Source organism: Gavialis gangeticus, unplaced genomic scaffold (assembly GCF_001723915.1).
Source record: "Gavialis gangeticus isolate Ggan-Ray unplaced genomic scaffold, GavGan_comp1, whole genome shotgun sequence".
Classification (NCBI taxonomy): domain Eukaryota; kingdom Metazoa; phylum Chordata; order Crocodylia; family Gavialidae; genus Gavialis; species Gavialis gangeticus.
Window position 1 is genome coordinate 39200366 of NW_017728998.1, and position 6979 is coordinate 39207344.

Genomic DNA, 6979 nt, shown 5'->3' on the forward strand with positions numbered 1-6979 from the left:
AGCGGTGCTTTAATTAAAGCGCTCGGAGCATCACGTGTATCAGCATCCCTACACTGAAAAATGGTGATGGGGTCAATTTAACTAAAGATCATTGAATGAACTTTAGTTAAAGCACCCCTGCCACCATTTTTCAGCATGAGGATGCTAATATACATGACCCTGGAGTCTACTGAAGTGCAGTAATTACCACATTTCAGCAGACTCAATTAATTGAGTCTCTCTGCATGTGTATAGGCTCCCATAAAATATAAAATTTTAGACCTGATGCATATTGTGGAATGTGCTGAAAGGAAACTGAACTAAATTTTCCCTTAGAGAAGTCTGAGACTTTAAAGAACACAAGAAGCCCTTCTTATTGCTCATTGGTGCAACTGGATATTCACAGAATGAATTCTGTGGGGCAAAATGTTTCTGGTTTGTGGGAAAGGTTTTTTTTTCAGTATGGTTACCATTTGGATAAGACCAAAACTATTTTTTAAAAATTTCCCACCAACTAGACATTCAATAAAATACCTTATTTCTGAATCACTGACACATTTTCTGGTACTAAATATCATCCCAAGCCCTACAGCTCTTCAATGAAATTGCAGCAGTGAAACTGCCAGGAATTAGTTACAGTGAGCAGCTCCTTGCGATTGGAAGGTCCCTAACAGCCATAGTTCTCAATGCTCTCTCCACAGCAGAAAACCAAAGTGCTCTGGCATGGCTCTCTGCCCTGATGTACAGGATCCTCTAAACCCTTAGCAGCTTAGCCCATCTGTCTGACAGATCTGCTATAGCAGAATATGGGACCCTGGGAAGGCTAGGCTCTTGGCCCTGGGGCAGCTCTCCAAGAATCCATTCAGAATCCTTTTAGAAATCTGGATTGGCTGCAGTGAAAGTTTCTTACCCCAAGATATTTTGAATGAATCCTATCAGACTCAATACATTTCCGACCAGTTCTACTCTACATTTGCGAAGAGACACACTGAGTCAATGAGACTGAGACATGAGGCAATCTCCATTGATCAGATTGCTAAACTGGGGGCAGAGATTAACAGAAAGCTCATGGTTTAGTCCCTAGAAGTGGCAATAGATAAGAGGTGGGAAGAAGTGGATGGACAAGAAAGGGTGATACCTCTTCACTCAGATACAGCCATCCTGCCCGCATCCTGTTACAGTCAGATTTCTTTTTGCTGCATGGATATTTTCTATGAGCAAAGCCTTTGCTGCTTATCATGTATTTATTTATTTACTCACATCTCATCCATTTTTTTAATGAGAAGCCTTACCCAATTGTAAATGATCCCATTCACCATTGAACAAATTCAGCTACTTAACACCACGCTTCACGCATTTCTCTGCTAAAACTAACAAAGCATCAGGCAGTTAAAATAATTTCAGTACCTATGGGAATTTGCAGATGACACAGGGGTTTAATTCTCCCTAAATTGAAGCTGTGTTTTTTTAAAAACACGGCTCTTCAATTTAGGGTGAAGTAAACCCCATTGTTGTGTACATGCGTGTCAAAGCCTGATCCTTACCTGCCTCTTCAGCGACGGGGAGGGGGCAACGAGCTGCTGACAGGCAGAGTGGCCCCTGAGCTGCAGGGGGGAGCTGGTGCTTCCCTCTGTGGCAGCAGTGCCCCCCTAGCAGCTCCCTCCTGCAGGCACCCAGCGTGGGCAGTCTCAGGGGGTACCACAGCCATGGAAGGAATCACTGAGCCCCTATGCAGCTCAGCCAGGCAGGCAAGCAGGCTCCAAGGGAGAAAAAAAAAAAGATCAGGCTCATGGCTTTTTTTCCCCCTTCTGTGGATCCTGCCTTCCTGGGCTGCTGTCAGGCTGCCTGCATGGTCTGCCTGCACAGCCCCTGAGCTGCACAGAGCCTGGTGCTTTCCACCATAGCTGTAGGGTAGGAAACTAAAATTCCTTAGAGGTGGTTTATTTTGCAGTGCCCCAAAGTCATCTGCTGCGTTCCAAAGTCATTTAAGGTGTATAACACCACCAAACGTGCTACAGCAGCTGGAATTAAATGCAATATGCCACCAAATGTGCAAACAGCAATGCCATTAAAGTGGTGCAAAGGCATTTAACCTGCTTTAAACCCACGAAAAAGTGTCATCTACAAACAGCCTATGGTAGGAAGACAGGCATGAATTGCCCTGATGAGGATTAATTTGTCACCAAATTAGGCAGCAAAACACCTTCCAAAATGAGCAGAAAGTATCATTTGGGAACTTCTCCTTGTACCTCTGCTGCCTAGTTCCAAGATCAGAGGAAATTGGAAGTCTATAGGTAAATCACTGAAAATAGGAAATGCTTTGCTAAAAATACCATGTTATTACAAACTTATGTGGTACCTCTGCCACAGTTTATATAGACCATGGTTAAATAATAAAAGAAGATAAAAATGACAATTCCTTTAGGAAATGATTTATCAGCAACCTACAGCCCACAGGCCAGATCCAACCCAAGAAGCTATTGGATCCAGGCTGCAGAGCTGCATTTGTCAGCAGGAAGCCTTAGCATCATTCAGTGCGGGGGGAGGGTTTCATCCCATGCTGCACCACAGATGGGTGGCAAACAGATGCAGCCATGAGAAGAGTTGGGCAGTCCTGGTGTTGACGTGCCTCCTACCTGAGCTGGGCCATCTAACCCGTCCCCAGAAAACATGGTTGACTCCTGCAATGTGTTCCCAAGAGAGGTATTTCTCAGCTTAGAATGTTGGGATTTAGCCCTAAAACTCCTATTAACACTTGAAAGCACTTCAAGCTAGTGAAAATCATGGTATATTAGGCATCACTTTAAGAATTCAAAGAGCCTGGGGATGGTCCAAGTGTAAGCATTGGAAAACCAAGTTATGGTGAAGCAGATTTGATCAAGATCACTAGGAATCAATACCCCTATTTCCTGACTTGGCTGTAGAATCTTAAAAATATTCTACAAGTATTAATTTACATCAAGGCAGGACAAACTCACTTTGACTATAATTGTGTCCACTTTCCACAAGTAGCAGCTACTTGAATAGACAGCATGGTTCCATGGATTGAATCCTAAACCAAACAAAAGAGATTTGGGTTCTAATTTCAACTCTGTCACAAAATTGCTGCATGAACTTGAACAAGTCAGTTCCTTTTCCACTTTTTCATTGTTGAGTATGGCAGAACATCCAATACTTCTTAATACAGCCTTTACTCAGATCATGGAACCATAGAAAAATATATCCAGAAGGGACCTCAGGAGGTAAATCTAGTGTAACTCCCTTCTCAAGGTGGAGACAGAGGCAGGGACTAGATGATCCTATCAAAGGAATTATTCTAATATTATTAAAGCCTTAGTCTGTCTCTCTGTAATGCTTTATTTGCACTCAGATGTCGGTTGCCTGAAACAACCAATCAGAGTGCTCTAAGAGCATTCCAGACAGGAGGCAGTGGTGGCACAGCAGAACACTAACGTGATGGCAGGGACGGAGTGGCTGGAGCAGGTTCTGCTCCATGCAGGCGGCAGTGGCACAGGGTGCTAGCCAAGGGAAATGGAGGGGACGGTAATGCGAGGTTCCCCTCTCCCCCCCGCACTCCTAGAAGATGGTGGCAGTGCGGGGTGGTGGGTGGCAGCACTCTGTCCCCACTCACCCCTGCCCCCCATCATTCCTTATGGGCAGTTGCCTAGTGTTTATATCAGAGGACCAATTAAAAGGTCCGAATCATTTCAAAGCTCTCCAAATTTTTGGACCTGTCGACCACCACCCTCTGGGTGCGCCCCTGGAGCCAGTTTGCCACCCATGTGATTGTGCATTCATCAATGCCACAATCCCTCAGCTTGCCCACCAGAATTTGGGTGGGACACTGTGTCAAAGGCCTTCTGGAAGTCCAAGAAGATGACATTGACTTCCTCCTTCACATCTAAGATTTTTGTTACCTGATCATAGAAAGAGACCAGCTTAGTCAGGCAGGATCAGCCTGGCACAAACCCGTGTTGGTTACTCCTCAACATCACTTCCCCTGCAGGGCTCTCACAAATGTGGCCCTTGATAATTTTTTCAAAGACCTTCCCCAGGATAGAAGCGAGGCTGATAGGCTCTTCCCTCCTCCCCTTCTTGAAAATAGGGACCACATTGGCCCTTTTCCAGTCCTCAGGGACTTGGCCCGAGCACCAGGAGTCCTCAAACAGCCGTGCCAATGGCTCCGCAATGACACCAATCAGCCTAACTTCCATCCTAGGGAAAATCCTAGAAAAGTTCAGCAAGGAGTCTATCTGTGATAAGCTTGCAGAAGGTAAGATTCTGAATGACAGCCAGCATAGCTTCATCACGGGCAAGTCTTATCTTACCAACCTCATCTCCTTCTATGACCAAGTAACTTGCCACCTGAACATGAGAAAGCAGGTTGACATTGTATACCTCGACTTCAAAAAGTCCTTTGATCTAGTATCCTACAATGTCCTCACAAGAAAATTGGAGGATTGTGGGCTTAACTCGAAGACAGTCAGGTAGGTGAGAAACTGGCTGCAGGATAGGACCCAGAGAGTCATAATGAATGGATGTGTCATCCTGGTGAAAAGTGGGTAGCAGTGTCCTGCAGGGATCGGTGCTTGGTTCAGTACTTTTCAACATCTTTATTAATGATTTGGATGTGGGAGTGAAGAGCTCACTAACCAAGTTTGTGGACAACACCAGTTTATGGGGAAGGGTAGTCACACTTGAAGATAGGCTACAGTTAGAAGCAGACCTAGACAGGCTAGCAAGCTGGGTGGACTGGAACCTGATGAAGTTCAATGTTGAGAAATGTCAAGTGTTCCACCTTGGGATGAGCAACCCCCAACACACCTACAGGCTTGGTGGCACCAAACTGACTAGCACAATGAATGAAAGGGACCTGGGGGTAATAATAGGCCACAATATGAATATGAGCCGGCAGTGTGATGCTATAGCCAGTAGGACAAATAGTACTTTGGCATGCATCAATCGATGCATCTCCAGCAAAGCCAAGGAGGTGATTCTTCCACTCTACTTAGTAGTGCTGACACTACAGCTAGAGTACTGTGTCCAGTTCTGAGCACCATACTTTAACAAGGTTGTGGACAAGCTTGAGAGAGTCCAAAGAAGAGCCATCCATAGGATCAGAGCCTTAAAAGGCAAGTCATACGAGGAAAGGCTGAGGAATCTGGCACTCTTCAGCCTCAGAAAAAGAAGGCTTAGAGGGCACCTGGTAGCAGCTTACCACCTCAGTAAGGGAGTACACCAAGGGCTCAGTGAGCTACTGCTCACTAGGGTACCCGAGGGGAAAACCAGGAGTAATGGCCACAAACTCCTGGAAGATCAACTCAGGCTCAAAATTAGGAAAAACTTCTTCACGGTCAGGGTGTCCGGACTGTGGAATAAGCTCCCTCCAGAGGTGGTGAAATCACCTACCCTGGAAATCTTCAAGAAGAGACTGGACAGTCACCTTGCTGCAGTCACCTGACCCCCAGTTATGTTTCCTGCTTGGTGCAAGGACCTGGACCCAATGACATTCTGAGGTCCCTTCTGGCCTTATGAATCCATGAAGATAGACTCAGCTAATTGAAAAGAGAGCCTTCATATTTTGACCAAGTGGATACTGTGAACAATAATATAGAAAGAGACAATCTGGTCAAGACAGCAGACCCCTTTTGAGGTCTACTATATAACAAAAATCTACTATGTAACAACAAGTCATGGTGGGCGAAGCTTAAAGAAGGGAAAACTCCTTGTCCAATAAGGATAATGGGCAAGCCAGTATATCAAAAGAACCCGCACCCATTACAGAGGGATAATCAGATCCTATGCAAATTGGAAAGGAATCTACCCATTTCAAAAACTGTTATAGGATTTTTAATAAAAAAGGCTTGTCTTATTTTAGAGACAGTACTTCCTTTAGCATAGGGGAGCCTTTAATGCCATTCTGGATCATTAGTCATTTCATATGAATCTCGAAGGAAAGGAAAACTGTTTGATGAATTATCACTACAATATTCATGTATCTGATGATCTTTTATTATTATAATACTTAATTCTCCCTTTTTGTTATTATAGTACTTCATTCAGGACTTTTACGTATGAACTTCATATGTGATAAGCGCAGAAGGGACTGTCACTCAAGAATTAGTCTGTATAGCCACACTCACATATGATTAATGAATTGATGCCTCACTCAGAGCAAATCTATTGTCTCACACACAGATGCCTGTACATAATTCAGTCTAAGTTGCTGAACAACTTATTGGCTGAAGTAATGGCATTTACCTGCTCAACTGAGATCAACTGTTTTAGAGTAAGTCTGTGACATTACTAGTGCCATGTTAATTTGTGGAAAGATTGATCATATAAAGAAATAATTTCAAGGCAAACAACAGCTAACTCTCATTGCTGATGCTGGGAAGTCGAAAATGCAGGAATTGTGAGTCTACAAGGATCTGGGAAAACTCTCTCAAGTTTTCTCATCCATTTCTGATGCTGTTTATTAAACCACACTGAGATAGCTGGAGTATTCATTATATTTCATAAAGGGCTATGAGTGAAAAAATGTGCCAGGACACATTCAGTTTTAAATGACTGGCACTATTTCGGGGTAACATTGGACCCCTACAGGGCAGGGCAGGGCAGGGCAAGGCAGTTGGTGACAGATGCACGAGAGAAGGCAGAACTCTTTAACAAGTTCTTTGCCTCCGTGTTCCTGTCTGCTGACAATGGGGTGCTCTCGGGTGATAGTTTCATAGTTTCATAGATTTAGGGTCAGAAGGGACCTAGTAGATCTTCTAGCCTGACCCCCCGCCAGGGCGGGAGAACAACAAAACCCCAAAACAAGAAATGGGACTCAAATGAGTCCAGCCAAGTAGGCATCCAGCCTCTTCTTAAAGACCCCCAGGGTAGGGGCCAGCACCACTTCCCTTGGAAGTTGGTTCCAGCTCCTAGCCGCCCTAACTGTGAAGTAGTTCTTGCGGATGTCCAATCTATACCTCCTCTCCATCAACTTGTGCCCATT